Genomic DNA, 24,446 nt, shown 5'->3' on the forward strand with positions numbered 1-24,446 from the left:
AAGATTCCAACAAATACTGTTTACACTGGGAGCACAGAGATCAGATCAGATCGGTCGCTCAGTCGTGTCCAACTCTTTGCAACCCCATGAATCGCAGCACGCCAGGCCTCCCTGTCCATCACCAACTTCCGGAGTTCACTCAGACTAATGTCCATCGAGTCAGTGATGCCATCCAGCCGTCTCATCCTCTGTCATCCCCTTCTCCTCTTGCCCCCAATCCCTCCCAGCATCAGAGTCTTTTCCAGTGCGTAAACTCTTCGCATGAGGTGGCCAAAGTACTGGAGTTTCAGCTTCAGCATCATTCCTTCCAAAGAAATCCCAGGGCTGATCTCCTTTAGAATGGACTGGTTGGATCTCCTTGCAGTCCAAGGGACTCTCAAGAGTCTTCTCCAACACCACAGTTCAAAAGCATCAATTCGTCAGCGCTCAGCCTTCTTCACAGTCCAACTCTCACATCCATACATGACCACAGGAAAAACCAGAGCCTTGACTAGACGAATCTTTGTTGGCAAAGTAATGTCTCTGCTTTTCAATATGCTGTCTAGGTTGGTCATAACTTTCCTTCCAAGGAGTAAGCATCTTTTAATTTCATGGCTGCAGTCACCATCTGCAGTGATTTTTGGAGCCCAAAATAATATCTGACACTGTTTCCACTGTTTCCCCATCTATTTCCCATGAGGTGATGGGACCAGATGCCATGATCTTCGTTTTCTGAATGTTGAGCTTTAAGCCAACTTTTTCACTCCCCTCTTTCACTTTCATCAAGAGGCTTTTTAGTTCCTCTTCACTTTCTGCCATAAGGGTGGTGTCATCTGCATATCTGAGGTTATTGGTATTTCTCCCGGCAATCTTGATTCCAGCTTGTGTTTCTTCCAGTCCAGGGTTTCTCATTATGTACTCTGCATATAAGTTAAATAAACAGGGTGACAATATACAGCCTTGACGTACTCCCTTTCCTATGGAACCAGTCTGTTGTTCCATGTCCAGTTCTAACTGTTGCTTCCTGACCTGCATACACATTTCTCAAGAGGCAGATCAGGTGGTCTGGTATTCCCATCTCTTTCAGAATTTTCCACAGTTTATTATGATCCACACAGTCAAAGGCTTTGGCATAGTCAATAAAGCAGAAATAGATGTTTTTCTGGAACTCTCTTGCTTTTTCCATGATCCAGCGGATGTTGGCAATTTGATCTCTGGTTCCTCTGCCTATTCTAAAACCAGCTTGAACATCAGGAAGTTCATGGTTCACATATTGCTGAAGCCTGGCTTGGAGAATTTTAAGCATTACCTTAGTAGCATGTGAGATGAGTGCAATTGTGCGGTAGTTTGAGCATTCTTTGGCATTGCCTTTCTTTGGGAGTGGAATGAAAACTGACCTTTTCCAGTCCTGTGGCCACTGCTGAGTTTTCCAAATTTGCTGGCATATTGAGTGCAGCACTTTCACAGCATCATCTTTCAGGACCTGGAACAGCTCAACTGGAATTCCATCACGTCCACTAGCTTTGTTCATAGTGATGCTTCTAAGGCCATCTTGATTTCACATTCCAGGATGTCTGGCTCTAGGTCAGTGATCACACCATCGTGATTATCTGGGTCATGAAGATCTTTTTTGTACAGCTCTGTGTATTCTTGCCATCTCTTCTTAATATCTTCTGCTTCTGTTAGGTCCATACCATTTCTGTCCTTTATCGAGCCCATCTTTGCATGAAATGTTCCTTTGGTATCTCTGATTTTCTTGAAGCAATCTCTAGTCTTTCCCATTCTGTTGTTTTCCTCTATTTCTTTGCATTGATCACTGAAGAAGGCTTTCTTATCCCTTCTTGCTATTCTTTGGAACTCTGCATTCAGATGTTTATATCTTTCCTTTTCTCCTTTACTTTTCGCTTCTCTTCTTTTCACACAGAAAACACCCCTAATTGTGATGTTGGTCCTTAAATCTGTTTCCACTATCTAGACTATGACTATATATGTGTATTGTCATGATAAATATTCACCCAACTTATTTCAATTTTGTCCTAAGAATGAATGCTCTGCTTCTGGATAAGAACTCTCTTGATGAATACTGTCATAGTGAGTTTCACACTATTTTGTTCTGAATTTCAAACTGGCCCTGCATACATTTTTGTTAGTGAACCTCTTTCTTTTATTCTAAGTGCAAATACTAGAAACCTTGCCCAATCCTCTGCTGTCTTTCTCCAGTAAGTGCCACTATATACATGGCATGAGCTAATTTAAAATTCTAATTTGAGAGTGAAATAAGTCAGAAAGAGAAAAACAAATAGCATATATTAATGTAAACAATGCTCAGTGTGGATGTGCCTGGTGGTGAAAGTAAAGTATGATGTTGTAAAGAACAATAATGCATAGGAACCTGGAATATTAGGTCCATGAATCAAGTTAAATTGGACACTGTCAAGCAGGAGATGGCAAGAGTGAACACTGACATTTTTTGAATCAGTGAACTAAAATGGAAGAGGAATGGGTGAATTTAATTCAGATGACCATTATATCTACTACTGTGAACAAGAATCCCTTAGAAGAAATGGAGTAGGCTTCATCGTCAACAGAAGAGTACGAAATGAAATGCAGTATTTGAGTGCAAATGACTTAATGATCTTGGTTCATTTCCAAGTAAAACCATTCAACATCATAGTAATCTTAACTCTGTGTTTCAGTCACAAATGCTGAAGAAGCTGAAGTTGAGCAGTTCTATGAATACCTACAAGACACTCTAGAACTAACACCAAAAAAGATGTCCTTTTCATCATAGGGGATTGAAATGCAAAAGTAGGAAGTCAAGAGATACCTGGAGTAACAAGCAAGTTTGACCTTCTGGTACAAAATGAAGCAGGGAAAAGGCTAAGTGAATCTTGTCAAGATAACACATTGGGCATAGTGAACACCCTTTTCTGACAACACAAGAGACAACTCTTCACGTGGACATCACCAGATGGTCAACACCCAACTCAGACCAATTACATTCTTTGCAACCGAAGATGGAGAAGCTCTATAGAGTCAGCAAAAACAACACCAGGAGCTGACTGTGGCTCAGATCATCAGCTTCTTATTGCAAAATTCATGCTAAAATTGAAGAAAGTAAGGGAAACACTAGGCCATTCAGGTATGATCTAAGTCAAATCCCTTATGATTATACAGTAGAGGTGATGAATAGATTCAAGGGATTAGATTTGGTAGACAGAGTGCATAAAAGCTATGGACAGAGGTTTGTAACCTTGTGCAGGAGGCAGCGACCAAAAACACCCAAAGAAAAAGAAATGCAAGAAGGCAAAGTGGTTGTCTGAGGAGACTTTACAAATAACTGAGGAAAGAAGAGAAGCTAAATGTAAGGGAAAATGGGAAAGATATACCCAACTGAATGCAGAGTTTCAGAGAATGGCAAGGACAGATAAGATGGCCTTAAATGAACACTGCAAAGATATAGAGGAAAACAACAGAATGGGCAAGACCAGAGATCTCTTCAAGAAAACTGGAGATGTCAAAGGAAAATTTCTTTCAAGGATGGGAATAATAAAGGACAAAAATGATAAGGGCCTAAAAGAAGCAGAAGAGATTAAAAAGAGGGGGCAAGAATACACAGAAAAACTATACAAATAAAGGTCTTTTTTTTTTTTTTATCTTTTAACTTTACATATTGTATTGATTTTGCCATATATCAAGATGAATCCGCCACAGGTATACATGTGTTCCCCATCCTGAACCCTCCTCCCTCCTCCCTCCCCATACCATCCCTCTGGGTTGTCCCAGTGCACCAGCCCCAAGCATCCAGTATCTTACATCTAACCTGGACTGGTGACTCATTTCATATATGATATTATACATGTTTCAATGCCATTCTCCCAAATCTTCCCACCCTCTCCCTCTGCCACAGAGTCCAAAAGACTGTTCTATACATCAGTGTCTCTTTTGCTGTCTCGTATACAGGGTTATTGTTACCATCTTTCTAAATTCCATATATATGCGTTAGTATACTGTATTGGTGTTTTTCTTTCTGGCTTACTTCACTCTGTATAATAGGTTCCAGTTTCATCCACCTCATTAGAACTGATTCAAATGTATTCTTTTTAATGGCTGAGTAATACTCCATTGTGTATATGTACCACAGCTTTCTTATCCATTCATCTGCTGATGGTCTTAAACACCTTTATAAGCAGGATAGTGTGGTCATTCACTTAGGGCCCGACTTCCTGGAGTGTGAAGTCAAATGGGCCTTAGGAAGCATTACTACAAACAAAGTTAGTGAAGTGATGGAATTCCAGTTGAGCTATTTCAAATTCTAAACAATAATGCTGTTAAAGTGCTGCACTCAGTATGCCAGCAAATTTGGAAAATTCAGCAGTGGCCACAGAACTGGAAAGGTCAGTTTTCATTACAATCCTAAAGAAGGACAATGCCAAAGAATGTTCAAATTACCATACAACTGTGATCATTTCACATGCTAGTCAGGTTATGCTCAAAATTCTTCAAGCTAGGCTTTCGCAGTATGTGAACCGAGAACTTCCAGATGTACAAGCTAGATTTAGAAAAGGCAGAGAACCCAGAGATCAAATTGCTAACATTTGTTGGATCATAGAGAAAGCAAAGGAATTTCAGAGAAACATCTACTTCACTGACTTCACAAAAGCTTTTGACTGTGTGTATCACAACAAACTGTGGAAAATTCTTAAAGAGATGGAAATACCAGATTACCTTACCTGTCTCCTGAGAAACCTGTATGTGAGGCAAGAAGCAACAGAACCAGAAATGAAACAACTGACTGGTTCAAAATAGGGAAAGGAGTAGGACAAGGCTGTATACTGTCACTCTGCTTATTTAACTTATATGCAGAGTACATCATGCGAAATGCCAGGTTGGATGAATCACAAGCTGGAATCAAGATTGCTGGGGAAAATATTAACAACTTCAGATATGCAGCTGATACCACTCTAATGGCAGAAAGTGAAGAATCTCTTGATAAGGGTGAAAGAGGAGAGTAAACTTACTCCTTGGAAGGAAAGTTATGACCAACCTAGATAGCATATTCAAAAGCAGAGACACTACTTTGCCAACAAAGGTTTGTCTAGTCAAGGCTATGGTTTTTCCTGTGGTCATGTATGGATGTGAGAGTTGGACTGTGAAGAAAGCTGAGTGCCGAAGAACTGATGCTTTTGAACTGTGGTGTTGGAGAAGACTCTTGCGAGTCCCTTGGACTGCAAGGAGATCCAACCAGTCCATTCTGAAGGAGATCAGCCCTGGGATTTCTTTGGAAGGAATGATGCTAAAGCTGAAACTCCAGTACTTTGGCCACCTCATGTGAAGAGTTGACTCATTGGAAAAGACTCTGATGCTGGGAGGGATTGGGGGCAGGAGGAGAAGGGGATGACAGAGGATGAGACGGCTGGATGGCATCACTGACTCGATGGACGTGAGTCTGAGTGAACTCCGGGAGTTGGTGATGGACGGGGAGGCCTGGCGTGCTGCAATTCATGGGGTCCCAAAGAGTCGGACATGACTGAGCGACTGAACAGAACTGAACTGAACTGAAACTCAAATTAGAAAAAAACTAACATCATAGCATCCAGTCCCATCACTTCATGTCAAATAGAAGGGGAAAATGTCGAAGTAGTGACAGATATTATTTTCTTGGGCTCCAAAAATCACAGCAGACAGCGACTACAGTCATGAAAGTAAAAGACACTTGCTCCTTGGAAGCAAAGCTATGACAAACCTAGACAGCATACTAAAAAGCAGAGACATTGCTTTGCCAGCAAAGGTCCATATAGTCAAAGCTTTGGTTTTTCCAATAGTCGTGTGTGGATGTGAGAGTTGGACCATAAAGAAGGCTGAGAGCAGAAGAATTAATGCCTTCAAATTGTGGTGCTGGAGAAGACTTAGATAGCATCATCAACTCAATGGACACGAATTTGAGCAAATTCCAAGAGATAGTGAAGGACAGAGGAGCCTGCCATGCTGCAGACCATGGGATTGCAGAGTTGGACACAACTTAGACACTGAACAACAACAAAACTATAGTTATTACCAGGCTTCTCCCTTGACTGGGTAGATGAAAAAGACTGAGTCTTTTGTCTCCAAAAATGAGACTTTACTGAACATTAACTATAGGATATGGAGGAAGAAAACACTGTGAAACTGTCAGAGGTCCAGTGTCACAGGTGCTTTCATATGTGTGGCACCTGATACAGCATCTGACACAAAATACTACTTATTCATTTTCTTTTAAATTGTTTTGCAATGACTGAGAAGAAAAAAAAAGACTTCTTCTCTCAAATAGTCTATAATCTTACTGAGTCCACTGAACATGAACAAAACAAAGATTTTGAGAACTGTAAGGAAGAAAGTATAGTCTAAACAAAGTAGGAGACATAATCCTCTCAGACTTCAGACAATACTACAAAACTACAGTAACTGGACAAGTAAAGACATAGGGATTAACAGAACAGAACAGAGAGCCCAGAAATAAACCCATTCACCTATGGACAACTAATCTTTGCATGTAACTCAATGAAAATAGGAAATACCCTCTCACCATACACAAAAGTAAACTCAAAATGGCTTAAAGACTTAAATATAAGAAAATATATCATAACATTTCTAGAAGAGAACATAGGCAAAACATTCTCTGACATAAACCATAGCAATGTTTTATAGGTTGGTCCCCCAAGGTAATAAAAATAAAAGAAAAAATAAACAGATGAGACCTAATCAAACTTACAAGCTTTTGCACAACAAAGGAAACCATAAACAAAATGAAAAAACATCCTATGGAATGGGAGAAAATATTTGCAAATAATATGACGGACAAGGGTTTAATGTCCAAAATATACAAACAGCTCCTTCAATTCAGTAACAGAAAAACAAAAAATGCAATTAAAGAAATGGGCAGAAGACCTAAACAGACATTTATCCAAAGAAGATATTCAGATACATATGTGAGAATCATAAATCAAGATCATGTGGGATTTACCCCAAGGATGCAAGAACTTTTCAGTATCTGCAAATCAATGTCATTAACAAACTGAAGAATAAAAACCATATGATCATTTCAACAGACACAGAAAAAGCTTTTGATAAAACTGAACATCAGTTGATGATAAAATCTCTCCAGAAAGTAGGCGGAGAGTGAACATTCTTTGATATAATAAAGACCATATATGACAAACCCACAGCTATCATCATATTCAACAATGAAAAGCTGCAAGAATTCCCTTTAAGATCAGGAACATGACAAGGATGCCCACTCTTTTCACTTCTATTCAACAAAGTTTTGGAAGTCCTAGCCACAGCAATTAGAGAAGAAAAAGAAAAGGAAATAAAAGCAAATTGAAAAAGAAAAACTTTCACTCTTTGCTGCTGCTGCTGCTAAGTCGCTTCAGTCGTGTCCAACTTGTGCGACCCCATAGACGGCAGCCCACCAGGCTCCCCCGTCCCTGGGATTTTCTACACATAGAAAATCCTAGCCTAAAGATGGTGGCTTCGGCAGCGAGGGGTGCTTTGGCGCTGCGTACCAATATCGGCCGGTCGGTTGCGTTTGTTAGAAAAATTCCCTGGATGGTGGCCTCAAGTGAGCTGAGAGAACACTTTGCACAATTTGGCCATGTACAAAAATGCACTGTTCCTTTTGACAAAGAGACTGGCTTTCACAAAGGTATGAGTTGGATTCACTTTTCTTCAGAAGAACTTCACAATGCTCCATGTTCAACCTCAAAAACCCAAAGCTTTACAAGGAGACCAAACATCTGATGAACAGAAAGATTTTTGAGACTCTCACTGCCTACTGAATAAAGTAAATAAAAGAGGGGGGAAAAAAAAAAAAGAAAATCCTAAGGACACTAGCAGAAAAGTACTAGAGCTCAGTGATGAATTTGGTAAAGTTGCAAGAAACAAAATTAATACACAAAAACTTGTTGCATTTTTATACTCTAACAACAAAGTACCAGAAAGAGAAATTAAGGAAATAATCCAACTTACTACTGAAAATAAATTAATAATATACCTAGGAATAAACCAAATGTACTATCTTAAGTATCATCATACATGTTTTGATATGTAATATTCTCTATTATTTTATTCTAATGGTTTTGAAATTCTTTATTGGTACCTTTGAATGGAACTCTTTGATTAAAAATTTTTGAAAATTAAAAATTTCAAATATTTGATTTGTTAGTTTTTATTAATTTCTAAATTACAGTTTACTATGGTTAACAATGTGTTCTATATTATTTATATTGTTGAGACTTTGTTGATGGCCTAGTAGATAATCACTTGTCATAAATGTCCCTTGTGCTTGAGGAGAATGGGTATTTTATAGTGTATTTCTATATGAGTTTGTTGATGTTATCAGATATGGGTTCATTCATACTTTTGGTGTCCTTGACCGAAAACTTATTGAAAGAGATATGTTAAAGTATTCCATTTTGATTTGTTTATCTAATTATGTATGTGACATTTGTGTAGTTGAGGACTATGTTATTAGAGGTATAGAAGGTTATTAGAGGTATAGAAAGCATCCTTACAGTGCTTTTATTGCTCATTTTGTTTTGCTTTACCTTTTACTTTGCCTGATCTTGACATTTCTGTATAGTATTATCACATTCTGTGTGCACTAGCACATTTTCCCACTTCTTATTTTGCCATTTCTTCACTTTTTCAAATAAAAAAGAATAGCCATATGTTTTTTAAAGAGGTGTGTATAAATTTGTTTCTTTTAGTGCATGCTGCATGCTCAGTTACTCAGTCAAGTCCACCTCTTGTGGACCCCGTGGGACCCTCTTTGGGACACTATGGGCTGTAGTCCACCAAACTCCTCTGTCCATGGGATTTTCCAGGCAAGAATACTGGAATGGGTTGCCATTTCCTCCTTCAGAGGATCTTCCTGACCCAGGGATCCAACCTACATCTCCTACATCTCCTGGATTGGTAGATGGATTCTTTACCACTGAGCTACCTAGGAAGCCCTTTCTTTGAGTAGGTAAACCTACTTTGTTCATATTTATTGTGATTACTGATAAAATTAAATTCATTTTGTGTTTTCTGTGAGTCATGTCTCTTTTCCCCCTCATGTACCATGATAATGATTAAGTTTCCTGCCTGCATTTGGTAAGCTGCAACTTCACAATGATGAGTCTAGATGCATATTTTTGTCATATATTTCAATATGAAGTTTCATGTCATTCTCCAATTCTATAAAATTTTCAGTCATTTTACCTTTTTCTCACTAGACTTCTGTCTTTGAACTATTATTTTAAAATGGTGAATGCACTTTATCTTTAAATATTCTTCAGTAACTTCTATGATTATATATTAGTGCATTTTAGTTATATATAAAAATTTATTTTACCACGTTTGGATGTTTAAGTTGTTTCAAACTATTCACTAACATAAATAATGTCATAACGCACATCTTTATATATTAATATTTTTATGTCTCATTATTGTTGACAGAATTAATTACTACAAATGGAATAATCAACTCAAAGGTATAAATATTCTATGACTTTTGATACATATTGTGAAATTGCCTTCCAAAATTGTATTCCAGGTTGCCTAAAATCCCTCCAAAGGAGTATAAATGCCTATTTCCTCATATTTTCTTCAGTGTTTTCACATTTTAAAATTTTTGCAAAAACGGTGGGCAAAACATTGGCATTTTGCTGTTTTAATTTACATTTCTTTAGTGAAACTAGGGATCTTTTCATATATTTACATTTTATTTCTTCTGTGAATTGCCTGTTTATACTTTTGCCCATTTTCCTACTGGAATGTTTTTTTCTTTGTCATATTTATCAGTTGGTTGTGTATAATATGCCATTACATTCTGGAAGAGTACAAAGGTATTTCATTATGAACCTTTGCATACCTTAAAATATCTATTTTTATCATATATGGTTGACAGCTTCCCTGGTGGCTCAGTTAGTAAAGAATCAGCCTTCACTGTAGGAGTTCGATCCCTGGGTTGGGAAGATCCCCTGGAGAAGGGAACGGCTATACACTCCAGTATTCTGGTCTGGAGAATTCCATGGACTGTATGGAATGAGGTTGCAAAGAGTCAGACACAAATGAGAAACTTTCCCTTTCCCTTTCATGGTTGATGGCTTGATTGGTATAGAATTCTAGATCCCATAGTGAAGATGGAAAAATTCACCCAGACTTGGGGTTTTCCTCCTGTCAGGTAAATGTGGGCTCCCTGACTTCCCTTATGGTACACACATCTGCAGTTTTAATCTTCCACCAAGTTTTAATCTGCCAGGCTAATTAATGTGATTTTCAATTCGGTCATCATCAGCTTGTATAGCTAGGTAAAGCCTGCAGTATGGGAGCCCATTGCCTCTGAGAAGCTTTTCCTCTACAATTGTTACCAAGCAAAACTGTTGGGTGGTGCTCAAGTTTTTTCCCCTGGGTCTGTATGGTATCACTTTGGATGAGTAGAAGTTAGACAACTGTTAATTTTATCATCTCACCAAGAAGTTCAGTCTTTGACTTTTTAAAGTCAACCAGCGTGGTCAGGTACAGTGACTGTCAAACTTTGGTGGTAATAGAAATTACCAGAGGTGACTGTACACAATGGAGATGCCAGCTCCTTACTTCCAGAGATTCCATAACTCTGAGATGCGCCAATAACCTAATTTCTAATATGCACCCCTCATGTGAGTCTGATAAGGTCCTACCACAGTTTGAGAAACCCAATAAAAAATAGGAAAAAAAAAAAAAAAGACAAAACCAGTGGTTTTCTAAGGGTGGCTTGTAGACTGCTAAGTCTACAGATCAGCTTCATCTGAGAACTTGGTGGGAAAGCAAAATTGGGGCTGCAATCCAGACCTCTGGCATGAGAAACACTGAGGGATGGTCCCCAGAAATCTGTACTCTAACAAGCCTTCCAGGGGGTTCTGATGCTTGCTCAAGTTTGAGAACTACTGAACCAGGAGGGAGTCAGAAATCCCAGGCTCTAATCTGAGACCTGCCTCTAGCTAACTCAGTGGCCAGGGGAAAGTTATTCACTCTCTATGGAACTCAACGTCCCATTTACAATGCCTGAGGATGAGAGGTCAAATATTTCAAGAATTTTTTAAAGTATAATATCAAACTATTTTATAATATTTTCCATGCTATATTGTATGTTTTTCATGAAATAAATTATGTTTGGCTGAGCCTTGAGCACTATAATTTCTATTCTACAGGGATGGTCCAACATCCAACAGCAGGTATTTCCATGCAGGTAATCAGCTGAGCCCAGAACAATTCAAAATATATGCATCTATGTTAACAATAATCCTGAGTGTGGAATGCATATAAATCCTCTGAGTAGTCCATTGGCAAATAGCTGTTTTTGCTTTTTTTTTAAATTATAAAGAGGCTAGGATCCATAGGCATGTGGTTTTCTTCATCTGGCTCATTTGATCTTAATTACTAGGGCTAGTTCTTGAATTGCAGCAGCTTGTTCTAAGTAGCATATGGCAGAAGGTGCTAAGCACAGGCAGCAGACAATGTGTTACTAAAAGAAGAAGAAATTTTCCTTTACATAAGAAGCCATATGCAGTCCAAATTTATCCATACTGTATCACCGAAATGTGTATTTTAAAACTTCATCTATGATTTTTCACAGGTATCGCTTTCATCCTTTGTATATTCAACAGAAGAACTGCAAAGACTTTAAGAGTCCATTTCAAATGACTCTCAGATCGTTACTTTAGGGACCACCATCCATCACCTCCTCTAGGAAGGTTTTGCTGAAAACCTAACATCTCTTGAGGTGCCCTTCTCTCACAGCATCCTCAGCTTTCAGGTCTCAAAAGGTCTTGATGTCAAGGTGCTCTTTGACATCACAGAGCAGCAGAACTGGGAAAGCTGTCACCCTCCTGCTTTATGAGAGAAAAGCAGAGTATGCTCTTTGTCCCCATGCCTCTGTCTCTCTCAGTGAGAGTGCACCTCTAGAGCTTCTCCCTTCTACGCCCTAGAGCACACCTGTGAACCATCAAAGCCATGGAACATGGCAGAGTGCCAGCCATCTGGAGGTGGCCTTCTGCAAATTGTCTTCATCAACACACTTTGCCTTTGCAATCTTGTCTTGAGTCCTGCCTCCCTGTTCCCCTCACCTGGCTTCACTGGCTATCACCCTGCCTCAGCACCAGACCTCTGAGAGCACACACGAGACACTCAGTCTTGACTGAGACTCTTGCTTTTACAACGACTGCTCTGTCTCATCATTTTCCGTGGAGCCTCAGATTCCAAACTGCGGCACCTCCAAAATCTAATTGCTTGGCACTGCATCTCTGACATCACAGTCTGTTGCCATGGAAAGTGCCACCAATTCAGCAGGACGACTTCCCTGCCAGAAGGAGAGGATGCACTGAGAGAGGGAGACAACATTTGTTTAAGCATAAATATCTTTGATATTTAGCAAAGAGGCAAGAGACTAGATGAGAGACAACAGAGGAAGCAAAAATTCCAATTTATATGATGCTTCAATTTCAGGGTTCCTCTTCGGTAAAAGCCAGGTGCTCAGCTTTCTTCTGCTTTTCGCTTTATGCTAGAATTTCAAGGTGATTGTTTCTCTTTCAGGTTCACTGGGAATCATGTTGGAGTTCAAAAGCATTTGGAGTTGGAAAAGCAGAATGTCCCTTCAAATGCTACATCTGCTTTTTCATGTTGCCATCAGATGATTATCTTGGTGGAAAGATGAACAGCAGTCATTCTAAATAGAATTGCTCATCTCAGCAAAGCTTTTCCAAGGAAGCCAGTTTACAGACAATTTAAGCTAGCTTCTCCCTCCTGAACTTCTGCTAAGAGTCAAGCCCCAATCTCAGCTAAGTATAAGCCCTCCTAATCATGTCTAGTGTTGAATTTACAGAGTCTCCATGAACGATTTTTGCCAGGGCCTTGCCAAACTCAGAATCTGCTCTGATACATGGACGTAACTATAAAATGGAAACTAGGGAACATTCTTTCTGGAAAATTACAAAAGTTATAGTCTACTTTTCACTGTTACTGAAATGTAATTTGTAATTCACTATTTAGGACCCTGAACAAAAGAAAAACTTTTGAAAATTTCTGATTCTCCCAGTCCCTTTTTAAGATTCCTATTACAGCTGAATTTTTTATTGGAGTATAATTGTTTTACAGTGTTGTGTTACTTTCTGCTGTACAATGAAGAGAATCAGTTATATGTACACATGTACCCTTTTGCTCTTGAGCCTCCCTCCCACCACCCAATCCCACCTCTCTAGGTCATCACAGAGTGCCAGTGGAGCTCTGTGTACTATACAGTAACTTCCCACAGCTGTCCATTTTACACATGGTAGCGTATATATGTCAGTGCTAATCTCCCAACTGTTCCACCCACCCCTCCACCTTCACCCATGTCCACATATCTGTTTTCTATGTCTGCATCTCTGTCAAAGGGGGTCAAAACTATATTATTTGCTGGATAATAGATACTACAGATCCATGCAAAACAAAACACACACAGTCTTATGGACTCTGTGGGAGGGAGAGGGTGGGAATATTTGGGAGAATGACATTGAAACATGTATAATATCATATATGAAACAAGTCGCCAGTCCAGGTTTGATGCACGATACTGGATGCTTGGGGCTGGTGCACTGGGACGACCCAGAGGGATGGTATGGGGAAGGAGGAGAGAGGAGTGTTCAGGATGGGGAGCACATGTATACCTGTGGCGGATTCATTTCAATATTTGGCAAAACCAATACAGTATTGTAAAGTTTAAAAATAAAATAAAATTTCAAAAAAAAAATTTTTTTAATTAAAAAAAAAAAACACACTTTAATAAATTTCATCAAGTGTAACTACCTCAAAGCTAGGACTGTCTCGATCATCTACTCCCTGCAGGAGAAGTAACAACATGCCAGAGAGGCTAGACAAGCAGAACTCCACTCATATCCATGAAGTAAGACAGGCAAAGATGGTACACAGATGTGGGCTATAGATCAGCTAGGAAGTTCCTCCTGGTCTCACCAGGCCTGGGAATTTCACCAGGCACCTCAATTTTCATCTATTCATTTCATTCATTCATTTCAGTCGCTCAGTCATGTCCGACTCTTTGCGAACCCATGAATTGCAGCACGCCAGGCCTCACTGTCCATCACAAACTCTCGGAGTTCACTCAGACTCAAGTCCATCGAGTCAGTAATGCCATCCAGCCATCTCATCCTCTGGCGTCCCCTTCTCCTCCTGCCCCCAATCCCTCCCAGCATCAGAGTCTTTTCCAATGAGTCAACTCTTCGCATGAGGTGGCCAAAGTACTGGAGTTTCAGCTTTAGCATCATTCCCTCCAAAGAAATCCCTGGGCTGATCTCCTTCAGAATGGACTGGTTGGATCCCCTTGCAGTCCAAGGGACTCTCAAGAGTCTTCTCCAACACCACAGTTCAAGAGCATCAATTCTTCGGCGCTCAGCCTTCTTCACAGTCCAACTCTCACATCCATACATGACCACAGGAAAAACCATAGTCTTGACTAGACGGACCTTTGTTGGCAAAGTAATGTCTCTGCTTTTCAATATGCTATCTAGGTTGGTCATAACTTTCCTTCCAAGGAGTAAGCGTCTTTTAATTTCATGGCTGCAGTCACCATCTGCAGTGATTTTGGACCACAAAAAAATAAAGTCTGACACTGTTTCCACTGTTTCCCCATCTATTCCCATGAAGTGATGGGACTGGATGCCATGATCTTCGTTTGTTGAGCTTTAAGCCAACTTTTTCACTCTCCACTTTCACTTTCATCAAGAGGCTTTTCAATTCCTCTTCACTTTCTTTCACTATCAATTTTCATCTATAGTAAAGGAAAATTATAGGAGACATGAATAAGGCAAGTGGGCTGGGTGAAGATTATCAGCTGCCATGTCATATATATATATATAAATACAAATGTATGAAGGGGAACTGCAAGCTGCAGATCTCTTGTGTTCTTACTCTTCATGTTTCTCCCCAAGTTATTTGATCCTCGAACTCTAACACAACCCACAGCTCTTCCTCCCTTGGTCTACTAGGTCCGGAGTATTCAAACAGGGTCATAAATTATGCAAGAAACTATGCTGGTTGGAAATGCTAACTAGGGATATATTGTCCCAAATAAGAATTACATAGATCATAGGTTATGTGATAAGATACTGAAGTTCAGGGTAAGAAATTTGTGGAGGAATCAACACCAGTGTCTTTGGTGAGATGCTTAACGCAGATAATTTAGACATTTTCTAACTCACTTTTTCAACAAAATAGTTTAGATATTTTCTAATCCACTTTCTCAAGAATATTCAAGATAACTTTTTATCTTTTGCCAGGCAACATAGAGGACCCTGGACTTCAACAAGCTCAAATTACAGCTCTGCTACTTATGAGTTACTTGTGATCACCAGTCAATTATCAATCCCAGTCTTGTTGCCATAGTTTCATTTGTAAAATGGGATGACAGCAGCAGTTACCTAATAGGGTTATTATGCATTTTTTTCTTTTTCATTTTAACAACTTTTTAAAAAATTGGGGTATAGTTGCTTTACAATGTTGTGTTACTTCCTGCTATACCATGAAATGAATTAGCAATTGTATACATATTCATATATGTTCTGGAAAAATACATGACACATAGTAATTAGGCAATAAAATTAATTATTAGGGAAATAGAATAGGAGCAACCTGAAACCAGTAAAGAGCAGGAGGTAAAAACTACAACTGCTGTGTTTAAAAAAAAAAAGAAAAAGGCAGGAAGCAATGGATTGAATACTATTGAAACAAAGTTGCAAACTAACAAGTGACAGAATTCCTTCCAAAAGGAAAAGGAGAGGAAAAGGGTAAAAACAGCAGAGGATGAACATATTTAAATAATCACAACAAAAGATGACCTAAATATATTATATAACAACCATTCTGATGAAGAGAAATAGCAAATGGAGACAAAACACTTATCAAAGAAATTATAAAACAAAAAATTTGACTTTCAGTCAAGATTGTGCAGTAATTTTTTGCCATGTGTGCTCCCTCTCCAAACACCAATGACAAAGCGTAACAAGAGAAAACCAAAACGATAAACAGAACTGAAAAAGCTAGGTAAATACCAAAATGAACACCAAATGGAATAGAAATATTAAGTGGTAAGTAGGTTCTATGTTAGAAGCAGGCAGTGGAAGCTGACAGTTCATTTGAAGAGTAAAGGGAAACAAATGTGCTCTACTCAAGAGCATCCTTTCAACCCATCTTTATTGAACTGGCGCTATTGGAATAATTGGGGATACAGCAGTGAACCAAATGGGCTTCCCTTGTGGCTCAGCTGGTAGTGAATCCATCTGCAATGTGGAAGACCTGGGTTCAATCCCTGGGTTGGGAAGATCCCTTGGAGAAGGGAACAGCTACCCACTCCAGTGTTCTGGCCAGGAGAATTCCATGGACTGTATAGTCCATGGGTTCGCAAAGAGTCAGACACAATTGAGCAACTTTCACTTTCTTTTCACTTATTGAAGCTTACTTCTTTTCACTTATTGAAGCTTCTAGGTTCACTACAGTAAGTCAGAGGCTGAGTGCAATTTACTAGCTACCAGTGCACATGGGGACTTTTATGACCAACTGAGGGGACACAAAGGAGGGAGGAGGAAGAAAAAGCTAGTGTGCTGGCTCAGTATGTGCTGCATGCCAAAAGTGAACGGTATCTGCTCCACTGAAGCTGCTGTCTATTATAATACAGTGATGGAATGGTCTGTTGAGAGCACAGCAAGGTGTCATTTTTGAAGACAATACCCTGTTAAGAAGGCCACCATCCTCCAGGATCAAGTATATAGTCTAAATCAGTGATTATAGTCTATGTCCCCAAGAGGTAGAAAATATGGGTCAAGAAACAAAGGGATGCACCGAGGAGAAAGCAGGGTTATATAAATTGGGAGATTGGAATTGACATATATACACTTGCTTGCTTGCTTGCTAAGTCACTTCAGTCGTGTCCGACTCTGTGCGACCCCATAGACGGCAGCCCACCAGGCTCCCCCATCCCTGGGATTCTCCAGGCAAGAACACTGGAGTGGGTTGCCATTTCCTTCTCCAATGCATGAAAGTGAAAAGTGAAAGGGAAGTCGCTCAGTCGTGTCCGACTCTTAGCGACCCCATGGACTGCGGCCTACCAGGCTCCTCCTTCCATGGGATTTTCCAGGCAAGAGTACTGGAGTGGGGTGCCATCGCCTTCTCTGATATATATACACTGCTATGTATAAAATAGATAACTGTACATAAGAACCTACTGTACAGCACAGGGAAAAAATAAAGAGGATACAATCTGTTTGTAGGGCATTCCTTAAAAATGTGTTCCAGTATACATTAGGTGCAGACACATACAGTTTGAAGTTGACCAAGAATAGTCAACTTCATAGCGTCAGAAAGTACATTGGTAGATACCAGGAGATAGGGGTGGGAAGGAGGGGGATGTGCAGTTAGTGTTTAGTGGGGACAAAAATCTCAGTTTAGGGAGATGGAAGATGGTGAGAGTTGCACAGCAACATAAAGGTACTTAGTACAACTGAAATGTAAGTTAAATATGGTTAAGAGAGTATATTTTCATTCAGTGAGTATATTGTGTGACTTTTACCACAAATACACATTAAAAAAAGAGGGTTCAGGATGGGGAACACATGTATACCTGTGGCGGATTCATTTTGATATTTGGCAAATCTAATACAGTTATGTAAAGTTTAAAAATAAAATAAAATTAAAAAAAAAAAAAAGAATTAAAAAGTAAAAAAAAAAAAAAAAAAGAAACAAAGAGATGGAAGGAGACATAATATGGGATAGCACCACTTGCAGGGACCCACTTGAGAATTTGTGTTCTCTGTCCATAGAATGACCCTGGCCTCTGCAGATGTTGAGGAACAAATTCCCAAAGGGAAGACCTGCTTTTTTGTAGGAGTGACCACAAGAATCTCACTGAGCTTTAAAGCTACAGCAACTACCTGGGCACTTTCTGTTTCTAGTGCCAGGACATAATCTAGCAAGAACAGAATACAAAGTCTAGGCAGCCGTAACTGACTGGGATTATCAGAAGATCCCCAATAAAATAAAGAAAACTGTCTAAAATACATCAGTAACAACAGTAACATAAATGAATAGATTCGATTAATCTGCTTAATGACAGTTTCTCAGGATAGATTTTAAAGCAAAACAGTTATTTTCTGTCCTAAAGAAACACACCTAAAAGAAAATTACAGCCAAAAGTTTAAGTAAATAAAAATTGGTAAGACGGGGCAACCATTCCTGATAGTTCAATGGTTTAAATCTTCTGAAAATATATTCCAACTGAAAAATACCAAAATGCCAAATAAAGTCTGACAATATTTAAATTTGCAGTGTAACATTCTCAACTATGTACAAAAAAAAATAACCCAAGGATTAAAAAAAATAAAATCCTTGATCATTAAGTCAGAATGATAAAGGAAACCAATAATACTCTAAAAGAAATGCCAAAATACAGTTTAATAAATTCAGAGAGGACTGTCCAATGAAACAGGAGATGTGGCATTGGATCTGTGCAGAGGAGGTACCTAAACTTGAGAACTCTTCATAAAGCTGGAAACTCTGAATCAAAGGGCTTCCCTCCTTTCATTCAAAGAAACTGAGCTAGAAGAAAACGTTTTCATAAGGAAAATAAGAAAATCTGTCTCTGACATACCTCCAAAAGGAAGGGGGAAGTTTCCCCTGGGAAGCTTTAACTATTGGGTGCTTCCACATGGGTCTGGTTTCATATTTATATTTCCTATAAGTCTGCATGCTTGTATATGCTCAGTTGTTAAGTTGTGTCCAACCCTTTTACGACTCCATGGACTGTACCCCACCAGGATCCTCTGTCCATAGGGTTTCCCAGGCAAGAATAAAGAAACCTCAAAAAGAGGAACTAAATTAAAGTGGCCCTCATATTTTGAAAATCAGTGTAATTCATCATCTTAAAAGAATGTGCTCAGTCGCTCAGCTGTGTTTGATCCTTTTGTGACCCCACAGACTGTAGCCTGCCAAGCTCCTCTGTCCAAGGGATTTTCCAGGCAAGAATACTGGAGTGGATTGACATTTCTACCTCCAAGGGATCTTCCTGACCCAGGGATTAGACCCACACCTCCTGAGATTCTGGCATTGCCAGGTGGATTTTTTTTTTTTTTTAACCACTGCATCACGTAAGAAGTCCCCTTAAAAGAAAAAAAGAATCATATGATTATATCAATAAATGCAGGAAAAGCATTTGACGAAATGGTCATACTTTCTACATATATACAATTGAATATTACTCAGCCATAAAAGGCTTCCCTGGTGGCTCAGATGGTAAATAATCTGCCTGCAATGAGGAAGGCTGGGGTTTTATCCCTGGGTTAGGAAGATCCCCTAGGGAAGGAAATGGCTACCCACTCCAACATTCTTGCCTAGAGAATTCAATGGACAGAGAAACCTGGAGGGCTACGGTCCACAGGGTCGCAAAGAGTCATGCATGACTGAGCAACTAACACACAGCCATAAAAAAAGAATGAAATAATGCCATGTGCAGCAACATGGATGGACCTAGAGATTGGCATACTGAGTGAAGTAAGTCAGAGAAAGACAAATATCATATGGTTTAGCATATATGTGAAATTTAAAAAATGGTACAAGTGAACTTATTTACAAGAAAAAGAAATAAAGTCACAGATTTATAAAACAAACACGGTTACCAGAGGGGAAGATGGGGAGAGATAAACTGGGAGATTGGAAATGACACATACACACCACTATATATAAAATAGATATTTAATAAGGACTTGCTGGATAGAATACGGAGCACTATTCAATACTCTGTACTGACTTACATGGGAATAGAATCTAAAAAGAATGGATGTATGCATATGCTTAACTGACTCACTTTGCTGTATGCCTGAACTAACACAATGTTGTAAATCAACCATACTCTAATAAGAATTTAAAATATTTTTCGTACTTTCAAGAAAGCACTCTCAGCAACCTAGGAATAGTAGAGAAATTACAAGAGATGATAAGAAACATAGCCCCCCAAAATGACATCTAACATCACCATTAACAATGCAAGACTGAATGTTCCCACAATAAGAAAACAAGTCAAGAATGTTCTCTTTCTTAACTCCTATTCAATATTGTACTGGAAAACCCACCCAACGCAATGCCGTTCTTAGTCATTTGGTCACATCCAACTCTTTGTGACCCCACGGACTGTAGCCCACCAGGCTCCTCTGTCCATGAGGATTTTCCAGGCAAGAATACTGCAGTGGGTTGCCATTTCCTTCTCCAGGGGATCTTTCCAACCGAGGGATTGAACCCAGGTCACCCACATTGCCAGTGGATTCTTTACTGTCTGAGGCACCAAGGAAGCCCAAGAATACTGGAGTAGCCTATCCCATCTCCAGGGAATTTTCCTGACCCAGGAATGGAATCAGGCTCTCCTGCATTGCAGATGAATTTTTTACCAGCTCAGCTACCAAGGAAGACCTACCCAGTATAATTCAGTTCAGTCGCTCAGTCGTGTCCAACTCTGCGACCCCAGGAATTGCAGCCAGGGCCTCCCTGTCCATCACCAAATCCAAGAGTTCACCCAAACTCATGTCCATAGAGTCGGTGATGCCACCCAGCCATCTCATCCTCTGTCATCCCCTTCTCCTCCTGCCCCCAATCCCTCCCAGCATCAGAGTCTTTTCCAATGAGTCAACTCTTCGCATGAGGTGACCAAAGTATTGGAGTTTCAGCTTTAGCATCAGTCCTTCCAAAGAACACCCAGGACTGATCTCCTTTAGAATGGATTGGTTGGATCTCCTTGCAGTCCAAGGGACTCTCAAGAGTCTTCTCCAACACCACAGTTCAAAAGCATCAATTCTTCAGCACTCAGCCTTCTTCACAGTCCAACTTTCACAACCATAGCCTTGAGTAGACAGACCTTTGTTGGAAAAGTAATGTTTCTGCTTTTCAATATGCTATCTAGGTTGGTCATAACTTTCCTTTCAAGGAGTAAGCGTTTTTTAATTTCATGGCTGCAATCACCATCTGCAATGATTTTGGAGCCCCAAAAAATAGTCTGACACTGTTCTCACTGTTTCCCCATCTATTTCCCATGAAGTGATGGGACCAGATGCCATGATCTTCATTTTCTGAATGTTGAGCTTTAAGCCAACTTTTTCACTCTCCTCTTTCACTTTCATCAAGAGGCTCTTTAGTTCTTTTTCGTTTTCTGCCATAAGGGTGGTGTCATCTGCATATCTGAGGTTACTGATATTTCTCCCGGCAATCTTGATTCCAGCTTCTGCTTCTTCCAGCCCAGCGTTTCTCATGATGTACTCTGCATATAAGTTAAATAAGTAGGGTGACAATATACAGCCTTGATGCACTCTGTTTCCTATTTGGAACCAGTCAGTTGTTTCATGTCCAGTTCTAACTGTTGTTTCCTGACCTGCATACACATTTCTCAAGAAGCAGGTCAGGTGGTCTGGTATTCTCATCTCTTTCAGAATTTTCCACAGTTTATTGTGATCCACACAGTCAAAGGCTTTGGCATAGTCAATAAAGCAGAAATAGATGTTTTTCTGGAACTCTCTTCCTTCTTCCATGATCCAGCGGATGTTGGCAATTTGATCTCTGGTTTCTCTGCGTTTTCTAAAACCAGCTTGAACATCTGGAAGTTCACGATTCATGTATTGCTGAAGCCTGGCTTGGAGAATTTTGAGCATTACTTTACTAGAGTGTGAGATGAGTGCAATTGTGCGGTAGTTTGAGCATTCTTTGGCATTGCCTTTCTTTGGGATTAGAATGAAAACTGACCTTTTCCAGTCTTGTGGCCACTGCTGAGTTTTCCAAATTTGCTGGCATATTGAGTGCAGCACTTTCACAGCATCATCTCTCAGGATTTGAAATAGCTCAACTGGAATTCCATCACTTCCACTAGCTTTGTTCATAGTGATGCTTCCTAAGGCCCACTTGACTTCACATTCCAGGATATCTGGCTCTAGGTAAGTGATCACACCGCCGTGATTATCTGGGTCATGAAGATCTTTTTTGTACAGTTCTTCTGTGTATTCTTGCCACGTCTTCCTAATATCTTCTGCTTCTGTGAGGTCCATACCATTTCTGTCCTTTATTGAGCCCATCTTTGCATGAAATCTTCCCTTGGTATCTCTAATTTTCTTGAAGCGATCTCTAGTCTTTCCCATTCTGTTGTTTTCCTCTATTTCTTTGCATTGTTCGCTGAGGAAGGCTTTCTTTTCTCTCCTTGCTATTCTTTGGAACTCTGCATTCAGATGCTTATATCTTTCCTTTTCTCCTTTGCTTTTCACTGTTCTTCTTTTCACAGCTATTTATAAGGCCTCCTCAGACAGCCATTTTGCTTTTTTGCATTTCTTTTCCATGGGGATGATCTTGATCCCTGTCTCCTGTACAATGTCACGAACCTCAGTCCATAGTTCATCTGGCACTCTATCAGATCTAGTCCCTTAAATCTATTTCTCACTTCCACTGTATAATCATAAGGGATTTGATTTAGGTTATACCTGAATGGTCTAGTGATTTTCCCTACTTTCTTCAATTTAAGTCTGAATTTGGTAATAAGGAGTTCATGATCTGAGCCACAGTCAGTTCCCGGTGCTATAGGACATGACAAAAAGGCATTCATATTCAAAAGGAAGAAATAAAAAACATCTTTATTCACACATGATGAATGTAGAAAATCCCAAATAATCTACACAAAGCTGCTAAAAGTAATAAGTGATTCATCAAGTTCTCAGGACAAAAGATGAATATTTTTAAATCTATTATAATTCTATAAGTGGCAAAAAAAATAGAATTAAAAGTTTTTAAAGTACCACTTAAATGTCAGCAGAAAAGAAAAATCCTCTTAGATAAAAATACAACAAAATATGTGTGAAACATGCAAGCTGAAAACTATAAAACAGTATTAAAGAAATAAAACACACAAAAGATCTACCATATTCATGAAATGGATGACTCAATACTGCTGAGAAATTAAGTCAAATTGATCTATAGATTCAATGCAATCTCAAAAATATACCAGCAGACATTTTTGTAAATGAAACAATTCCAAAATTTCTGTAAAAATGAAAAGAAACCAGAATATCCAATACAATTTGAAACTATAAGGACAGAGTTGGCAGACTCATGCTCCCTCATTTCAATATTTACTATAAAACTATAGTAGTCATGACATTGTGATATTGGCAAATGAAAAGACATAGATCAGTAGAACAGAAAGTTCAGAAACAGACTCACATCTAGTCAACTGATTTTTTTACAAAAATACAAAAATAATAGAGTGGACAGTCTTTACAACAAGTTTACTGGGAAAATTGGATGTTCATATGCAAAAAAAAAAGAAATCAACCTTCACTAATACACTGCATAATTAACTCAAAACTGACCAAATGTAAAACAAAAATTGTAATTACTTTTGAAGAAAATTTTAGAAAAAAAATCTTTGTGACCTTGTGTTTGGCAAAGAATTTTTAGATATAACACCTAAAGAAAGAAAGAAAATGAAGTCACTCAGTCGTGTCCAACTCTTTGCAACCCCATGGACTGTAGCCTACCAGGCTCCTCCATCCATGAGATTCTCCAGGCAAGAATACTGGAGTGGATTGCCATTTCCTTCTCCAGGGGATCTTTCAGACCCAGGGATCAAACCCACGTATCCCACATTGCAGGCAGACACTTTACCCTCTATAACACCTAAGGAGCCATCTATAAAAGAAAAAATGTGCTAGAACTTTTTCTCAGGGTTGAGACTAAAAAATCAAGCTACAGATGGGAAGGACATATTTGCAAATTCTATTTCTGACAAAGGACTTATAGCCAGAATACATAAAGAACTGTCAAAACTCAACAATAAGAAACCAAACAATCTTTTTTTTTTTTTTTTCGAAGGTGATTTCTGTCTTCAGCTAAGATGGGGAGGGAGGGTGGGAAGGAGGATGATAGATATTTAGATATTGAGACCTAGATAGTGAGATCTCAGAGATTCCTGAGCAATGAAAAACAAAATGAGCCCTACAATTGTCCAGCTTACTACTTTGTTTTCTGGCAGTACTGCAGGTAGGAGGAGCCTAGGTGGAGCCCATCTGACTAAGTTTGGGGAGACAAAATAGAAAATCCAGAGAGCAGTTAAAGGAGTTAAAGAGTCTGCAGGACAGAGTTGCCTCCATAGAGAAAGAGCTGCACAGAAAGGGACTGCAAAGCTCTGCATAATGTCCTTCTTGAGTATTCTTCAGAGTACTAATTAGCTCATGTGTGGAAGGACGCTCCTAGAGGCTGGAGGAAGAAAACACGTCTACAAGGATTAGGGGAAACAGCAGTCAAAACTCACAGAAGACTTGGCTAAAATAGTGCCTATTCCCACCAGCCAGACGGGAAAACCTAAAATAATTCATGAGACACTGGGTATAGTATGCAGGTGA

The 24,446-nt window shown here is 39.3% G+C and overlaps 1 long non-coding RNA gene across 1 annotated transcript in view; it reads right to left on the minus strand.

Annotated features, from left to right (window-relative positions):
- Window positions 1-24,446, minus strand: part of LOC129625475 (uncharacterized) — a 280,480-nt gene that overhangs the window by 215,046 nt on the left and 40,988 nt on the right. The window lies entirely within an intron of this gene.

The sequence above is a fragment of the Bubalus kerabau genome, chromosome 13, assembly GCF_029407905.1.
Source record: "Bubalus kerabau isolate K-KA32 ecotype Philippines breed swamp buffalo chromosome 13, PCC_UOA_SB_1v2, whole genome shotgun sequence".
In the NCBI taxonomy this organism is placed as follows: domain Eukaryota; kingdom Metazoa; phylum Chordata; class Mammalia; order Artiodactyla; family Bovidae; genus Bubalus; species Bubalus kerabau.